At 41.3% G+C, this 20,189-nt stretch overlaps 1 protein-coding gene across 1 annotated transcript in view; it reads left to right on the top strand.

Annotated features, from left to right (window-relative positions):
• The window catches only part of znf536 (zinc finger protein 536), a gene marked incomplete at both ends in the record, with an annotated part of 171,991 nt that overhangs the window by 28,860 nt on the left and 122,942 nt on the right, over positions 1-20,189 (top strand). The window lies entirely within an intron of this gene.

Here is a 20,189-nt window from a genome sequence, read left to right as displayed (position 1 = left end):
TCTCTATCTCTCCTCTGTGTGTTTGTTTTCCAGGCTCCAGGGAGAGAATTTGGCCCAAATCCTGGGTATCACATATCTGACCATTTTTCAAGCCCCAAATGAAGCAAATAATAAAAAAAAAAAAATCCCCTCTTCTTTTTTGCTTTAAAGGTCAAACATTAATGCTGGCTTAAAAAAACACACAGATGAGTGGGTTTATGAATTTAGCCCCTGTTGTTGTCGCCGTTGCCTTTGTAATGGAAGATTCAGCGAGGGAAGCTTAACATTGCATTGTTGTTTTTTTTTGCTGCTTTTTTGCTTTGACAACGAACGCAGACGCCACCAGAGCCCGCGCAGCTGCTCCCCGCGCTCACAATGGCAGATTAATTAACACAATCATGTGGTGCTGGCTGGCGCTCAGTAGCCAGGTCTGCGCGGGGACAGATAGGTAAATCCTATACATGCGTTTCCAGACGAGCGCGGCAACCATGTGATGCCGTGCCATGAGTGGAAAAGAGACGCGCGCGTGGTCACCGAGTGGTCAGCATCTTGTATCTATGTTGACATTTAATGATAATGTGTGTGTATTGGTTGGTTTATATTCTGAAAGTATGGATTCTCATTCATCCAGTTCATAGTTTTCACTATTGGTTTGTCCTTCTGTGAGCAACTTTTACTGCTATATTGTATTACATATATATATACATATATATATATATGTATATATATAATAAAAGCTTGCAATCCATGACATTGCACCACACAGTACACATATCCAATCCAACTTTATTTATAAAGCACTTTAAAAACAACACCAGCTGAATGAGTGATACATAAAACAAATAAAGTATAAGAACGTGAGACCTAATAGAGCTAAGAACAAACAATAAAACAGTAAGATGCTGTAGAAAATATAAAAGGAAGATAAAACTCATCTCATACTGGGTCAGAAGAGTAAAATATGGGTTTTAAGATGCGTTTTATCTTAAAAACCTTTAAAGAAACGTACATTTTACGTACATGCATACGATGGGATAAAATGCACCTTTATTGATACAGCAGCACAAGACACAAGAGGCAAAATGCATTACAAGATAAAATAAGAATGAAGGGAATTTAAAGTACTTTTATGCAGTTTATATCAGATTATACAACAATAACAATACTTCCCGTGCCATATGTTTGTGTAGTCTAAAACATATATGTACTGCTGGAAACTGATTTTCAACTTTAATTCTTGGTAAAATACATACCTCCAGAAAAACCTCCCTGTGTGTTACCTCCCTGTCACAACATTAGTATTATTATCACCCTGTTGTCACTGTACTGTGTCATGTGACCTGCACCTGCTCAGAGCGTGTCGCTCATAAAATTTGTCCTGTGGATTTCCTCCGCTGCTGCTTCTGTCCGTGTAAATGACTTCATGTCTGTGTAAAGATTTATCAGCGTGGCTGTATTTATGTCTCCACCAGCACCACATATATATAACCACACGTGTGTGTGTGTGTTGATGCTCGACACGCCCACCGTCGTCACCGCCGCCACCCCCCCATCAGCACGGCTCCGTCAGACAGCGCCGGGGGCTAATTAAGATTCCACCGGTCGACGCGTGTCTCTCACTGACTTTAGTTCCCTGACATTTTAACACGGTCTATGATGCCGCCTGACTTTCAGGTGCAACGCTGTGCAAATGGCAAGTCAAGAAATTATGTATCTTTAACATACAGACGTCCACCAGGGGATGTGAGGAGGGGGAGGTGAAGGGTTGAACGGTGTCAGATCAAAGGTGTTTTAATCAGTACTGAACTGTGTGATCTTTCTGTAGTGAACCTTTACTCTTCTTTGCACCTACCTACCTATCTATTGAATGTAAAGGGTCCCAATGATTGAGCCCTGTGGGACTCCACATGTAATAACATTACATCAATGAAGATGAAAAGACATCTATCTATCTATCTATCTATCTATCTATCTATCTATCTATCTATCTATCTATCTATCTATCTATCTATCTATCTATCTATCTATCTATCTATCTATCTATCTATCTATCTATCTATCTATCTATCTATCTATCTATCTATCTATCTATCTATCTATCTATCTATTGAATGTAAAGTGTCCCAATTATTGAGCCCTGTGGGACTCCAAATGTAATAACATTACATAAATGAAGATGAAAAGACATCTATCTGTCTATCTATCTATCTATCTATCTATCTATCTATCTATCTATCTATCTATCTATCTATCTATCTATCTATCTATCTATCTATCTATCTATTGAATGTAAAGGGTCCCAATTATTGAGCCCTGTGGGACTCCACATGTAATAACTTATTTCAGTGTCAGACAGAGAAAACCCAGAGGACTTTTATTTTGAAGGGATTACACCAACACACTTAAAGTCACACTAGACCTTTGATGCGTTCATATTTTTTAATCTTTACCATCTCACTGACCATGACCACACTTTGACAATATTTTACCCTTGGACTATCGCTAACCCCGCCCCCTCCCTCCCTAACCCCTCCCCCTCCATGCTGATATAATGATCACTTAACAGTCAGGCGTATAAGGCGAGGAGGAAATGAGGGCGTCGGCAGCAGCAGAGAGGACAACAACACTGAAGCAATTATGTTTCTTTGAGCCAAAGCATTCTCACGTTAATGAAATCCCTTATCGTTGGGAGGGGGGAGAGGGGGAGACAGGTGCACGAAATGTACGTCGTTCATTTATCTTATTCTCTGAAATAAACGGAAGGAGCGGAGATAAAGTCCGGGCAACAAGTGTGAGTCGTTTTTTTTTTCTTCTTCCTTCTTCTGCAAAGACAGAAGAAGAAAAGGCAGAGGATTTTTTTTTTTCTGAGGGCGATGACTCAAGAAGCAGAAGAAGAAGAAAGTCGGGGAAGAGGACACGTTATCACCTTTGTAAAGGACAAATCGAAGAAACCTCCGCCACTCGTGTTTAACATTTGAAGTATTTACCTTCCTGCGCAAACGTCTGCCCTTTAACTCCGATGACGCGATGCTGTCGTCGTCTCAGGTCACGCGGAGTATGATTAAAACATGTGGTCGTCAAAGTTTATAAAAGAGCAAAAACTCGTGTGAAACTTATGATTATCAAGATTTATTCAGATTTTATGGCTGTAGAATTGTCAAAAAAGTGATAACTTTCACTTTCCATATCTGACAGTTATTTAATCAACTACTGAGAAGCTGACGTCACAAAACGCGCGATGTGCCTGTGATTGGACGCTCGTGTATGAGTAGTTAATTTGTGTAATTTTAAGATGAAAAAGGTGTCTTTTTGTCAGTTTTTGTTAGTTAAAGTTACTCCCCCCCCGGAGTGTTGTGTCACAGTCTACCTCTGAGTGACCTCTGACCTCTGCTTTAGCCTGTGAGAGAAAGATTCAGTCTCAAACTGTTGATGCTGCTCCTGCTGTAAAAAAAACAAAAACATGTAATCATTACCACAGTCTTCATCCTCTGGGGGATTATTTTTACTTCCCCGGTGGCTTCACAGGAAGAGAAAGCAAAAGAAAACTTACAGTAAAGCATTAAGTGATTTAATATTCTCCTTTTTATCGAGTTCACAATATAAGAGCAACTTTAAAAAAGCACCACTGCTGTGTGTATATATATATATATATATTTATATATGTGTGTATTTTGGGCAGCAGTAATTAATTTGAGCTGCTCGTGGTCAGTATTTTTAGGGACGGTGCACGAAAGCAGGTGTGGAGTGAGTTTCCTATGAAATTCACAGAGGGACAGCGATGATGTCGCCCCCGCCCCCCAAAGATACTGTACCGCTGGGATGAGGATGCACGAAAAAAAATAAATGCCCCAGTCCTTGTTAGCCGCCGCCGCTACTGCTATTAGTAGCGTCGGGCTGCGATGACACTAATGTCCGCTCTGGGCTAGTGCTGCCCCTCGCCACTGACTTCCTGTTTCTGTCGCTCCTGTAAAAGAAGGCTATCTGACTGGAAACAGATCTGGGGCACTGGGGGGGCCCCCGGATTTAATGACCCATTTCTTCAGCTGCCTCGCGCCACGAGCAGTTAAACGACAGTCAAGGTGCCCAGAGGTTCCCCGCCATGGGACCAGAGGGGGGGGGGGGGGGGGGGAGAGTGTAAGGCACAGAGAAGTCGAGCTGAGGAGACAGAGTGAGTAATAGAGAGCGACGTAGCCCGGGCTACCAGGCAGCAAATCAAAGCCTATTTCCCTCAGCAGGACGTTAACTAGCGGCCACCGCAGCCTCCGCTCACATGATCACTACGAGTTATTTTGTCATCAAGTGCTGGACTTTCTTTCTTTTTTTACTCTCTTTTTTTTTTTTAAACTGTCACCAGGCTTTTACTATAAGAGACAGTGGCTGCACTTGTTGAATCCAGTGCTTTAAAAGGCCAATAATAACAAGTTTTATTTAATAAGTGAAGAAACTCTAATATAGAGTTGGGAGAAATCTAAGCAAAGAAAGTCCTTTCTACTACATTTCCTAACGGCACAGTTCGGGTTTTTGAAGTGTGACACAAGTCTAATGAAGTCTGCGATATCATAAGGAAACTATTCATCACGGCCTTTTGCAACTGGAAACTGAACTTATGTCTCACACACCAAAGTCCAGAGAGAAAATCAGATTTTAGCACACAGGGACACAAGAGCTGCTGGTCTACTGCTGCCTCGTGTGGTCACTTTGTGTCACTGAGGAAAAATGTGAAGAAAACATTTCAAACACTGAAGTGACAAAATAAGACATTTGAACTTAGTGATGGAGGCAGCAGTGGATCAACAACTCCTGTGTGCTGTGATGTTAAAATCACTGATTTTCTCTAAGGGGTTTGGTGTGGGAGAGTGAGTGGTTTTAAAAGTCAGCGAAATAAAGCGGCTAACACTTAACACAAGGCGTACATAGTAAAAATCTATTTCAGCTTAAGTCTACAATATGTTAACAATATGGTTGCTGCCTTACATCAGTGTAAGACAGACTTTTCTGACTGCAAAAAAACACTCACTCTCCCACACCAAACTCTGTAGAGAAAATCAGCGTTTTTAGCTTGTGGGGGACACATGACACTTCTGGTCCACTGCTGCCTCTTGTGGTCACTTTGTGTCACTGAGGGTAATCTGAGAAAAAGGTTTGAAATGTTTAAATCACAAAATAAGACATTTGAACTTTGATTTTCTCAATGGGGTTTGGTGTGTAGGGTCAGACATGTGTTGTACAGCGAAACAAAGCACTGAAGACATTCTTAAGACATCACAGATTCAAGCTAGTGACGGTTTTATTAGGTTTTAATCGCCGTATATTCACAGATTTACTCCTGATTTACAACGACGGCCGTCCTCGTCCTCGTCCTTCTCAACAAGTGCTCGAGACCTTCGAGGACAGACCTAAAACAAACTTCCACTCTCCCTAAAACTCCAGCCTATCAAGCTATCGATCAATTATTAATAACCCGCAATCCCCGCTTCTTGATGATGTGGCTGCATGGATTTGGAAAAGCAGGCAATTATGCGCTAACCCTCTGCTGGGTTTTTGGGCCGCCTGCATCTTCCTCGTCCCGCGTCTTCCAACGTCCATAAAAATATGACAGATAGTCCGCCTCTTAGCGCGCAGCACAACCACTTCTTATTGCAGATATCCAGATCCAGATTAATTTGTAATTAGTCTTGAGTTGTTGAGCCTCTGAAAGATAAAGGATTCCCGCTCCCATTCTCCTCGGCCCAAACGCTGACGCTGATCACTTAAAGAGAACAAACGCCAGATAAAAATAGCTTAAGCTCGGACTTATTTGTTTGCCGACAAATGCCAGACACATATGTCTGAATGGCTGGGGTTGACGCTGAAGCACGCGCTCAACCAGTCGCTGTGTAATAAACTTGTCATTGTGTCTCTCTCTCTCTCTCTCTCTCTCTCTCTCTCTCTTGTGTGTTTGTTTGTGACAAAGAGGGAAAAAGAAAAGGAAAGAAAAAAGAGGGAAAATTGCTGAAGGATTCATCAGCTCAGTGCAGGCAGTTTTTTTATTTCTTTATTTTTGTTTTTCATTCCATTCCATTTCCTACTTCTCCTTTCCTTTCCTTTCCTTTCCCGTCCTTTTCCTTATCCTTTCCTTAAATGTCCACTCCTTGACCGTCCTTTCCTTAAACATTCTTTCCTTCAGTTTCTTTGACCACCAGTTATTTCCTTACCACCACTTTCCTTTCCTTCATCATCATCCGTTCTGTTCCCCTTCTCTTCTCTTCTTTCCTCTCCTCTCCTCACCTTACCATTCCTTTCTTTACTTTTTGCTTATCCTTTCCTTAATTGTCGTCTCCTTGACCGTCCTTTTCTTAAACGCTCTTCCCTTGGATTTCTTTCGCCACCATTTCCTTTACTTACCTCAACTTTGCTTTCCTTAATCGTCCTTCCGTCTCCTCTCCTCTCGCCCTCCGGCAGGTTTCTTTTACTCTTCCCATTAATTTGCCCCCAAATGCCACATCATCTCCTGCACTGATAACAAATGATGAATATTTCTGGACAGTGTGTGTGTGCGTGTGTGTGTGTGAGCATTTTAAAGAATTACATGCGATTGTTTTTAGTCATTTAAGAGGACGGGGGGTGTGGGTTAAGGGTGGGTGTGGGTGTGGGGGTGAGTGAGTGTGGGCGCTCGGGTCTATTAATAGTTGAGTCATCAGTGCCTCAGTGTTCTGAAATGGCAAATTGTTAGATCCCCAATGGTGATTATTACTTTCTGTCAATGACCTTCATAACAAATTAAAATTATGCGACTGGGACAGAGCGTGCTCTTTAATAGGCGTTATGCATGGGACTGTGTGTGTGTGTGTGTGTGTGTTTAAGTGTGTGTGTAAGTGCTGGCCAGAGGCTGAAGGCCTGCAGCATTTAAAAAAAAAAAAAAAAAAAATCCCTCCTCACTAAAATCTCTGACCTGTTATTTTTTTTATTATTTTCTTTCCTGTCCATTTCAAACATTTTCAGACCTTTTCTTTCTTTCCTGTCCTGTCCTCCTTCCCTGCTGTCAGTAAAATCTCTGACCTGTTACTTTTTTTTATTATTATTTTTAAAAGCGGCGCTCGTCGTCGTCGCCGTTTTTCTCTCGCGCTCGCCGTCGCACACACACATACACACACATACACGGGCGAAGGATGTTTGCAGCCACAATATAAATCTTTTTATTTCATTTTCCGAGACACTGGACAAGTTCATAGAAGAGGGAAGAAAAAAAAATGCTCGTCCTTGGTCTGTGGATTTACAGCCCGACCAGGAGCAGGAGTGTCTTTCTCTCACACACACACACACACACACACACACACACACACACACAGACATATGTATGTGCGAGGTGCAGCAGATTTACCCAATCTAGCTCCTCCTCCTCGTCCACAGTGGCCTTGTTAAAAGTGTCGGCGGCCTCCTGTGGTAATATACTGTATGTCTTTAAGTGCACGTTTACGCCGGCGCTCGATCGATCACGCTGCAGATAATTACTCCACCTTAATATGCAGCCTTAATGAGGCTTAATTGATTCATTCTCATTGATGGAGAATATAAGGCCACGCTAATGGCTGCGGTGAGCAGAGGCATCCACGACGACCACGGCGATGATGATGATGTCAGGTCAGGTCTCTGTGACCGGTGTCAGGTGGACACACACACACACACACACACACAGAGGCCGCGTGGACACAGGCTCGTGAGGACGGAGGAGGAGGACGAGGTGTTTTCATTTGTGATTGGACCATTGTGTTTGTCGTTGATTTAGCATGAAGAGAAATGAATAGGAAATCAATGGCGGCTCATAGGGAGGAGGAGGAGGAGTTGATTGAGTTGTTAAAGGGGCAGTGCAACAGGCCAGAGGTGGTGGTGGTGATGGTGGTGTGGACACAGTGAAGACATACACATGTTGTGTCTTTACTTTTTTTTGCTTTGAGTTTGTCTTTTTAATCCTCTTTTTTCCTCTCTTTCAATCTTCCTTGTCTGTTCTTTCTTTCATGTTCCTATCATTTCACCTTTTGCCCTAATAACTCTTTAAATGATCACTCCTTTCCTTTCCTTGAATGATCTTTCCTTCCCTCCTTTTCCTTCAACCTCTTTTTCTTTCAAATTGCTCTCTTTTCTTTGCTTTGTTTCCTTTCCTTGACTCCTTTCTTTTACCTCAATTCCCATGTCTGTCTTTTTCATCCCTCTATCCTCTCTTTTCTTGGACTCTCTCTTATATCCCTTTGTTTTTTCCTTAATTTGACTGTCATTACATTTTATTCTACGTCTCCTCTCCTCTCCTCTCCTCTCCTCTCCTCTCCTCTTCTCTTCTCTCCTCTCCTCTCCTCTCCTCGCCTCGCCTCTCCTCTCCTCTCCTCTCCTCTCCTCTCCTCTCCTCTCCTCTCCTCTCCTCTCCTCTCCTCTCCTCTCCTCTCCTCTCCTCTCCTCTCCTCTCCTCTTCTCTCCTCTCCTCCTAGTTTCCCAGTAAAAAGACACAGCAACCTAGTCATCCTTCACTAATGGTAACCACACCACTTCCTGCCAACACAGACTGAGAGGGGGCATGATGAATATACACCCTAATTATTATAGCACAACACACTTAAGCACACACACACACACACACGCACACTGGCAAGTGTCTAAGCTTGTGTGTGTGTGTGTGTGTGTGCGTGTGTGTGTGTGTGTGTGTGTGTGTGTGTGTGTGTGTGTGTGTGTGTGTGTGTGTGTGTGCACGCGCACAATGCACAGACAAACACATTAGTAACTGCACTTGTCTTCTTGTCCTAAAAGACACCCACCTCTGTCCCCATCTGCCTTCTGTGCTGCCATGCAGACGCTCTGTGGACAACACACACACATACACACACACACACAGACACGCACACGCAGACACACACACGCAGACACACACACACACGCACACCCTGAAGCATCATCCACAGCCTCTCAACGAGGCTATGATCACCCTGCTAGAATGATAAAGTTAGTGAGACATCAGTGCTCCTCCATTTGTATATCCGTGTGTGTGTGTGTGTGTTGTGTGTGTTGTGTGTGTGTGTCTTTTTCCAATGCTCTTTGAAGCCTGAAACAGACTTGAGGAGGAGGAGGAGGGGGGAGGAGGGTGAGGAGGTGGTAGAGGGGGGAACAAAGGTGGGCCGGTGCCAGCCACCATCCATTCCTCGTCCTCCTCCTGCAGCCGAGGCAGAGGCAGAGCCACCTTCTGTCAGTGTGTGAGCAGGAGGAAGAGGAGGAGGAGGAGGAGCAGGAGGAGGAGGGATGGAGTGAAGGATGAGAGCGAGGAGTAGAGAGGAGAAGTATGTTAGGAGGAGACACTGCTACCTGTGTGCAATGACAGAGACGGACATTTGCAGCCTTTTCGGAAAAAGAAATCAACTTTAGATTTTCCTCTCTTTTTTATTCTTCCTTTTCTTTTCTTTTCTTTTCTTTTCCCTTCACCTGATTTTGTTTGGAGGAATAATCCTCACAGTGTGAAGATAACACTCCCAATATCCTGCACTTGAATGATGTTTTCTTTCCTTTCCCTTCGTTCCTTTCCTTGTATGATCTTTCCTTTCCTTGAATGATCGTTCCCTTGCTTTTCTTCTCTTTGCCCTTCACCTGATCGTTTTCAGGAGGAATAATCCTCACAGCGTGAAGATAACTCCAATATCCTGCACTTCAACAAACATTTAAAAAAAAAAAGTGCTTCAAACAAATGGCTTTAACTTAATTTTAAACAAGTTTTTCTTTTTTTAAAAACCCACAACTCTAAAAACACTACTTTCATCTACCTCCCTCTCTCTCCCTCTCTCAGTTTTAGTGCGGGCGTTCGCTAATAAATATAAATGTTTGTGATTAGCATCTCTGCAGCACAGGTGCATGTTTGTTGCGAGGCGAGCCTTGTTCATTAATTTTCAGCCATGAAAAGTGCAGCGCGCCATGAACGGAGAGTCCACATCGCACACGCTGATAAATGAACGCACAGATTGCTAATGTACCATTGTAAGGCTGCTGCCTCCACCGGCTTTGAATAGAAAAAGGGCCTGCTGCCAAAAGCAGGGCTCTGGGCGCACACACACACATGAACACACAAACACACACACACACACACACACACAAACACACACACGTACAGAAACACTCACTTGGTTAGAGAGGTGTGGCAGGTTTCTATTCAGAGGTCTAGATTAAAGCAAATAAAGCTTCAGATAGGGTTTTATGTGATATTCTTTTTATCCGTATACACATTATATTGCAAAATGTGATTTAGCTCATATAGAGAAAGGCGCCCCCTGCTGGGAAGCTGCCTCTGCAATCTCGCTTTCTCATCAGATGTGGTTGAACATTTGCAGGTGATGGAAACTTAAAATAACATAACGTAAACATATTAAAACATACAAATAACTTAGCATAACATTGCCCATACTAGTGCTAACATTGCTAAGTTAGAACGTCACAAAAATGTAAGTAAAATATGTTACCAATGTTGCTAAAAACTTCAAAAAGTCATAACGGCTGCGAAAACATCCAAAAAATACGACAAAATGTCAAGACAATAAAACATATCTTTATTAAATGACAAAAATAATTGCTATTTGACCAAAAATATGTCGTCGTGTGGTACAAACATCACCAATACATTTCTTTGGTTGTCAGAATCTCAGAACGTTGCACAAACATGTTACAAAAATAACAATCACAAATCTTTTAAATCATGTGATATTACATATTACAAAACGATGAATTACGTCACCAATAAAATGCTAACAAAAATCATTATTTTTACAAAAGAAAAAAACAAAAATGTAGAATCGCAACTTTGTTTTATAATTGTACATATAAATTTAAATAAATCAACGAAAAGGTTGGGAAAATTCTGATAAAAAATTAGTTTGGGGACCCAAAAAACTACTCCTGTGACCCGTCAGTGGGCCCTGACCCCAGTGGTTGAGAACCTCATCATGGTTTCATTTCTCTATTAATTCCACGTTAATCTGAACCATGTGTGTTCATCTGTCAGGGAAAACACAACATGTTGCAGTTTTTATTACATTAAATCAACATTTTATACATAAATATGTTTATAAATGTTTAAGTTGAAACATTGAAGACAAAAATGAGGAAATAATCAATAAAAAAAACACGCACATTGACTTGTTTTTCATGGAGCTGCAAAATAAAAAATCGTTTTATTAGCCTTGTTTTTTTTTATCTTTTCATTTCTTTTCTTTTTCATTTTGTTGTTTTCTTGTTGTTGTTGTTTTTCCTTTTTTTTTCCTCCTCTGAACACCTGCCTTTAAAAAACGTCGTTTCCGACGTCTCCCGAATGCCATTTTTGCTTAATTGACTTGGAAATGGCCCAAATGTATTGCTGAATTGCGGTCTAATTAATATTAATAATAAATGCCATTATTAACATCAAAGAACATCTGGTGCCCCTGTTTACCCCAACACTGCTGCGCTGCTGCTGCCGCCGCCTTATATGTAACACATTCTGCCGCTGTTTTCATCTCACACACAAACACAAACACAAACAACAACAACTCGCCTTCCTTATGTGTGGATGTTTCCTTTCTTTCTTTTATTATTTAGTTTTTGCTCTTATCTTGTTGTGTTGGGGTCAGCAGTAAAACAACAAGTATGAAGTGAGGATGATGCGGCGTGTGTGTGTGTGTGTGTGTGTGTGTGTGTGTGTGTGTGTGTGTGTGTGTGTGGAGAATTTGGAGCACCTTCACTCCTCCTCCTCCTCCTCTTCCTCCTCCTCCTCCTGCTCGGTCTAGACCTGGTTGCTGTAATACCTCAGAGACTTCTCATATCCCTGGTGTAAGGGGAAGAAGAAAATAAATAAATAAATAAATAACTAAAAGAAGAAGAAGCAAAAGCATGTGCACCAAAAAGAAGTAAAGAAAGGAGGAGAGAGTGTTGTTGCATTAGGACTTTTCGGGATACCCATAAATCACGGGCCAAATAACTTTAATCTGAAATTTCATTAAGTAGTCCTTGTCAGGTAGTAAAAGGCGGGGGATAATGCAGTGGTGTTTAATGATAATTGGTGTTTGGTTAATAAATTCTGCGAGTTCAGATTACGCTCCAGCACCAGGGCTAAGAATGCTAGCATCAGCAGTGTAACTAAACCTCAAATTGATTAACTCGCATGAACCAGACGCTCACAAAGATGGCACCGGTCCAAATCAAGAGGGGGTGAGGAGAGGAGGGAGGGGAGGGGGGGGGGGGGTGAAAAAAATAAAAGAAGAAGAAGAAGGGGTGTGTGTGTGTGTGTGTGTGTGTGTGTGTGTGTGTGTGTGTGTGTGTGAGAGTGATGGAGCATCAGGCCGGATGGTGTTGTGTTGCTGTGGTGTAAGGAAATCAAGTCCCCGCGGGCGCATTTTTAAAAGCCTAATGCCTTTCAAATGATGTCATCACATTTTACTCTTTCTCTCCCTCCCTCTCTCGCCCCAATCGCTCTTAATATCTTTCCTCTTTTCAAACTGTTTCCGTCAATCCCTCCTCCTCCTCCTCCTCCTCCTCCTCCTCTTATACCCTCACTCACTTATTTGACTACGGGGGAAAAAGAGAAACAGAGAGAGAGAGAGAGAGAGAGGCCGCTGGGCTGCGACGGCAGAGTCACGTGACGCATTAGAATAATGGCAGAGCAAAGACGCAAAACATCTTGTGTTTTTATGACTGATGTGCTTTTTTCTTTTTTCTCCCTCTCTCTTTTTTCTTTCTCCCCCTCCAGTTTTATTTCCTGAAAGTGATATCATACTAATCAAAACCACAGAACGTTTAGAGTGCAAAGTGTGATTGAAAGAGAACCATTAAGGACTGGCACACACACACACACACACACACACACATATGCGTTGATGTTGCTGTTTATTTTTTTATTTTTTGCTGTTGTTGTTTTTCATGGTGGTGATGATTTTTTTTATTATATATTATTTTTATTTTTTTGCGTCCTCCATTAATGGGAAATGGGTGTGGTCTCTGTAACAGAGGAGGAGGCACACACACACACACACACACACACACACACACACTGCTTCACACACACTGTCATTAGAAGGATTCACATTCACTTCCATTCATTTAAACAGACAAACAAACAAGAAAAAGCCGTATCACTAACCTTAACTACAGGATAACCCCTTAACGACTAACCCTTAACCTTAACCATAGCAACAATCTTCAAATCTTAGTCCTTAACTTAACCAGGACCAGGTTTTGCACTCCCTGTCAGGACCATATATTATAACATAAACTTAATGCATGGCATTATTAAGTCTAAACAGTCAAAAACCAAATACCTTTAAAGTTATGAGCACAGACAAAATGTCCTCACAGAGACTTAACCTATAACCACAGTTCAAATAGTAGTGCTTAACTTTAACCAGTTCCTCAGAAATGAGGTTCTGCCTCATTAGGACCAGGTTTCAGGGTCTACTTGTCATGACAACATCAGTGTTTATGACACATTCTCATGCAGGATTCTTACTCAGGACTTTCTAACCCTTACCTTAACCCTAAAACCTTCTTTGACCTTAACCTAAACCATCACATCTACCTTAACCTTTATTCTGACCAGATCTTAACACCTTAAAAAGTCCATTTAATGTGAGGCAGACCAGACAGAATGTGCTCATGCACCTCTTCCTCTGTGGTTTTTAGTTTCCTTTGGTCCTCACACACACAAGTACACACACCTTTATAGACATAATGTGTTCCCTATCCCTTTATCTTAACCTTAACCATCACAGCTAAATGCCTAACCCTAAAACCAGGATGTGAGGAACAGGATGATGTGATTTTTTAAAATGATTTTATTAGTCATATTGAGCAAAAACGTACCTTATACGTTTTTTTAATTTAATGTTTCTATATCAAATTACAACAATGTAAGTGTGTGTGTGTGTCAAACCGACACGGTTACGCTGCCCCCGGTGGCGAAACGTCATAGTGTCGACGCGTCGCGAGATCCTGATGATGTGCTGATGGAAGGGCGTGAGGTGTCACACACACACACAGTTTCACTCTCACACACAGTTAGTCAGTGGGGAAGCGTGTGTGTGTGTGTGTGTGTGTGTGTGTGTGTGTGTGTGTGTGTGTGTGTGTGTGTGTGTGTGTGTGTGTGTGTGCAGACAGCAGGCACAGTGACTGATACTCAGCCTGCCTCCCAGATGGCCCTGCTCAACTCTGCTCCAATCTGATCTGGGAGCCTTTGTTCTGGCATGTTCCATTACGCCGCCGTGACACCAGTAAAGGCAGAGGAGAGAGGAGCTGGTCTCAGATCAGATACGACTGAATTATACATGTATCCCCCCCCCCACACTCACACACACACACACACACACACACACACCACCACCACCCCCCCTCTGTGATTTTCTTGTACTAGCACAGTCACAGTTCTGCGTTTTGTCGTGTTTTTTTTCCCCGACGCGAGACAGCGAGCGATTCATCCACCAGAGATTTAAAAAATAAAACACAGTTTCAAAACATTTTTTTTTAGGGAGTAAGGAAATAATAAAAAAAAAAAGAATGTTTAATTAAAAGATGAATGGTCTGGATTATGATCTATTGTGGGGTGTTGTCTGTCTGGAATAAAACATGTCAACTCTGCAGGGGCCGAGCTTGACACTCGCAACACATTCAGATGAGAGAGAGAGAGAGAGACAGAGAGAGAGAGAGAGAGAGAGAGAGAGAGAGAGAGAGAGCTGCACAGTTCTGGTAAATACTGATCTTTTATTAAATGTCAAATATTAAATATCAAATGATTCCAGACAGTGTTTCTGTGGTTTAATGAACAATCTGCCACAGTATAACAGGACATATAAACATAAAGTTTTTCTTTGGGTTTTTTTTAATAAGAAACTCTCACTGTGAAGCAGTGATGCCTTCAGGGTCACTCTGGTCATTTATACGTCTATCTGTCAGGTTTCAGATTTTAGCCACTTAATATAAGGCTCAACTTAAAAGCAAATATGTCCGGTTAAGTCTGTGATGGCTAAAGACTATGTTCACCACTTTATTTTTTAGCTTATAAACAGACTTTAATGACAGGAAACTGAAGTTTCACGGTGCTCACTCTCCCACACCAAACACCATAGAGAAAATCACTGATTTTTACATCATGAGGCACATGAGTTGTTGATTATGTTCGCATGTGCCATTTTGTCACTTCGGCATATATCGTCCTTTGCTCAGATTAACTTCAGTGACACAAAGTGACCACACGAGGCAGCAGCAGACCAGCAGCTCCTGTTTACCCCATGAGCTAAAAATGTAGATTTTCTCTATGGAGTTTGGTGTGGGAGAGCGAGCACTCGTGAAAGTATGTCTAACACTGAAATATATCATCAAACATATTCTTTAGATATTCACCTGACACATATTTTATAAAGGATTCAGTGGCTAAAATGTAAATTTTTCTTTCATTTCCTCCGCATTCTAATTGAAAGTGAGCATCCGTGTATCGCTGTAAAGCTATGTCATACAAAAATGTCAGCTTTTCCTAATTGTGTAATTGTGTGAGCACTATTGAACGCTAGCGTGGCCTTTACAGGCTTGTATATGGAAAAAGCCGAAGGCTCACCTGTGTGACAGTAACGCTGTAACGATGCTGCTGCCTCCTGCTGTGAAGCTTCTTTGCATAAAAATGAGAAAGAGAGAGAGAAGGGGGGTAAAAAAAAAAAAGAAGGAAGACGAGGAGCGAAAATCAATACAGTGAGGATAGTTATGACACACACACATACACATATACACACTCATCATCACACACCCCCAGCTGTGAGGGATGATGCCTAACGCGCAGGGTGACCTTCAAAATGTCATAAATGTGTTGTGCAATAAAGTGTCAATATTTGTGGTTATATGAAGCAGGATGACTTTTACAGTAATTGGAACAGCCACATTAAAAGCTGCGGATCAGTCAGCTGATTAAAAAAAAAAAAGAAAAAAGACAAGCGCGTCACACGAGCGTGCACGTCTGGGGCATGGCGTGAGCGCAGCACACGCACGCAAGTGCACGCACGCAGGTGCACGACAACAACAACAAAAAGTTAGTGGTTACTTGTGTTTGCGGTGTGTGTGTGAGTGTGTGTAGGAATGTGTGAAGTCCATTTATTATTAAAGGGCTGTTTTCTCACTCTCATCCACTCCAGCGATGTCTTCCTCTTACATGAGCTCTGTTAACCCTGACACACAAGGACTCACCATGTGTGTGTGTGTGTGTGTGTGTGTGTGTGTGGTCTCCTTCTAATCTGTATTTTGGATTTTGTTTTAATTTTATCCCCCCATCTGGGCCGGGCAGGTGGGCCCAGTGTCTGTTACACGATCTGCGGGAGTCGCTGCCAAAAACGTGGATGTGTACAGTTGAACGCAGAAAATATGTTTATCAGGAGGCGACTATGGCGACAGTATGGTGCCATGCCTGCACACACACAGACACACACACACACATACGTGCACACTGGGGAGGGGGCGATTATACCACTCCAAATGATGCATTTTTAATCCGCGTCAAATGTCAGAAATGGATTGGATTTGTGTGCGCAACTGTGTTTATTGTACGCGTCTTCTTTGTTTTCCCACGTTCGTGAACGCAGCGCTAGCTGCCCAAGTAACTGTCACGATGGGAAAGAAGCGTCTCGCTACGTCAGGGGCGAAGGAATCGTAATGGTAGCCAAACGACACGCACACATGTACACTGGGGACGGGGCTATTATACTAGTTTATGTTTATAGAGCTTATGTTTTTCACTTAAATTATGCATTTTTAATCCACGCCAAATGTCAGAAATGACACGTTTGTTGTTGTCGTGTCCCTTTGGACGTCCACTTTACTCGTCCCCGTCCATACACGTTGGTTGGGAATTCGGCGTTGGACAGTAATAGCCGTAATAGAGTCTTTGACATGGAAGATAATAATAGGGGTGCCAACAAAAGTACATTAAATGTGTGTTTGTATTCTCTATGAATAGATTCTGTGTGGATCGGATTTGTGTTTATTTATGCGTCTTCTTTGTTTTCCCACGCTCATGAACGCAGCAAAATAAATAATAAATAAATAAAAGCATAAAAATGAGTAATAAAACAAAAGTAAAAATGAAAGTACCTTAAGAAAAGAAAGAAATAACAAAAAATATATATTTTATATCAGTATATATTGAATAGAACATGTTATTTTTAGATTATGAACATTTCAGATGTTCTTAATGTCACAAAAATTAAAAACCTAACCCAAAACCACAACACGTCTTGTTTACACATTATCCACAGGTTTGAGTCCTCTGCTATAGAAGTAACATCACATTTTAAATCAATAACAGTAAACATCAACGAAATCCATGGAAGATTGAAATACATGTCAGAAAATTGTTGATTTTCCTCTGCATTTTCAGAGACAGAGACGTTGTTTGAAAGAATTTTAAAATATAAAATAAAAGCATAATAAATGAATAATAAAATGATGCAGGTTAATAAAAAATACTTTAAAATCCATAAGAAATAACAAAAAAACACACTTAATGTCACGAAAAACACTTTATATTAGTGTATATTGAATAGAACATGTTGTTCCTTAATGTTACAAACAATAAAAATTGAACCCAAAACCACAACACAAACTGAACCCTCAAAGACACACATGTATATCAAGCGGACCACATTTGGCCCATGAGCCACCAGTTTGAGCGCTCTGTAACATCACATTTTAAATCAATCACAGCAAACACGGAATGAAAAATGTAGCTTTTCCTTCTGAATGTTTCAGCTGTCGTCCGTCGTCTCTCTCCTCCTCCTCCTCCTCCTCCTCCTCCTTCTCCTCCTCGTCTCTTTCAGCTTCTCCGTTGTTTAAATGTTGTGTGAAAAGCGAAAGCTTGCGCAGTTTAACATCTGCCTTTAAAGGAAGAGGAGAAAAAGAAATCCTAAAAAATTGACAGAATTGAAACCTCCACGTCGCGTTTGGCAGAGCCGCCGCCGCAGCAGCTGCTTTTCCAGTGTCTGCGTATTGTCACCGACTTACATTTGGCGTTTTGCTTTTTTCCTTTTCACTTTCACTCTACTGGTGATAAACGGCCTTCAGGCTGATAGCGGCGTTTGCTGAATGGAGTTGTGTGTCTGGTGTCAGCGTGGAGTGGGACTTGCTGACTTGGGTCTTTTTTTCTTTTCTGTAAACCTTATTTGACTTTCTCCCCGCAGTGCGAGGAGGAGGAGGGAGGAGGAGGGAGGAGGAGACGCAGCATTGGAGCGACAGAAAAAAAAAAAAGAGAAAAGATTAGGCTACTGTTAAAAAATGTTCCGTATTGTGCAGCATGGTTGCCTAAGTGGGTTGCTGGATTTTCCTTTTTTTTTTTTTGTCTCTTTCTTTTCTGCACAGGCACCAAACCGTTCTGCCAGATTGGAAAATAAATCGCATTTTTTGACCGTATTTGTGCTTATTTGGGTCGAGCACACACTGACATGCTGAGTTTTTCTTATTATTATGATTATTATGATGATTATTATTATTATTTACCGCGAAAGGCCGCAGACTTTCAGAGTCAGTGGAATTTGAGGCTTCTGAATCAATGACATCTTTGCTTTTTATGTCTTTATTCTTTCACCATTATGGTAATACAGCGACACATCTATCTTAATGGCTTTGATCGCATCTGATTCCACCCCATTATTATGTTTAAATGTCTGTTTTTCATGTTTTAAACTCATAAAGCACTTATTTATTTATCATTGTCATTAGTCATAGTTGTAGTTTGAATGATATTACTACTTTTTACTAGTTTTATATGTATCTGATTATCTTATTATACCTTATAATGATATTTAAATCCCTGATTGTAATGTTTTAAACACAAAGCACTCTGTAGCCTTGTTTTGAAGTTAAATTATGATTCATGTTATCAGTTATAGTTGTAGTATTAATAGTTGCGTTAGTTTTATTATTATTTTTGTTGCCAAACCACAAAATACACTTCTCACACTTGACTTGTTTCAAGCAGTGATGTAAAATCAGTTAATACCATTTAAATGTATCAGTGGTGAAATACAGTCGAATTATTGACATTTTGAAGTCATTTATTCATTTAGCAGTTTTGCGACGTCCTTTGAAAGAAACTTGACAGAGCATGACAAAAATGCAATAAAACATAAATAATAATCATCATAAAAGTACCTTGAAATGCATAAGAGATAACTAAAACACACTTAATGTAACAAAAACACCTAGAATTTGTGTGATTTCCATTAATTTTCATAAATGAATGTTACATTTTTCAATATATATCAGTGTAGATTTTAATTGTTTGGTGTTTCCTGTATTTAGTGTTTCAACAAAGAAGCGTCTTTTGAAAGAACACTTCTAAGACACGTGATAAAATTTCAAATAAAAGCATAATAAATGAATAATCAAATGATAAAGGTAAATAAAAGTACCTGAAAATGCATGAGACAACAAAAACACACTTAATGTAATGACAAACACTGAAAAACACTTTTTTTTGGAGGGAATAGGTTTAAATTAAGGGGAAAAGCAAGTCCTTAAGTGTTTAAGGGGTGAAGCTGAGGCTGACCCCAGATCAGCTGACTGCGTCACATGACCACTCTGCGTCTCCAGTCTGTGAAGAAATGAGCAAAAATCAGTCACGAAAAAACAAGAAAGAAGACAAATACTGAACACTTGAACATGAAGAGTTTCACTTTGTTCCTCTTTTGTCGCGTTTATTTTCCGCCCGTGTTTGAACTCCTTGGTTTTCCTGCGTCTGTCAGCACATCACAGGCTCTTAACCTTTTAGCCCGGCGCGGGGCCGACGTCGCCGACACCCTCACCTCACATTTTCTGCTGCTGTCAACACATTCGTCTCTGCGCTGTGATTGTGTTGATAACAGACTGCACTAAACTGTGCATCATCGTTTTCTCTCTCTCTCTCTCTCTGTGTGTGTGTGTGTGTGGGGAGGATGTGGCAGAGGGCGGGGTCAAAACCGTTATCACCCTATCATATCTCTGACAACTACCTGTCAAAATCAGGTCGCAGGAAGAGGTGCGAGGAGATCCTGCGATGCTGACACAGCCCCAATTTATCTCCTTCTCTGCGTCTCTTGTCGGTCGTGTTTTTGTATTGTTCACTTTCACCGGCAATCTTAATGGGAACGATGATGATAGCGAAGGATAAAAAAAGACAAACAGGGGGAGACGGAGACGGGCGAGGAGGAGGAGGAGGAGGCGGCGGCAGT

Source organism: Microchirus variegatus (assembly GCF_963457635.1).
Source record: "Microchirus variegatus genome assembly, chromosome: 14".
NCBI classification, from domain to species: domain Eukaryota; kingdom Metazoa; phylum Chordata; class Actinopteri; order Pleuronectiformes; family Soleidae; genus Microchirus; species Microchirus variegatus.
This window is presented reverse-complemented; position numbering and strand designations above follow the sequence as displayed.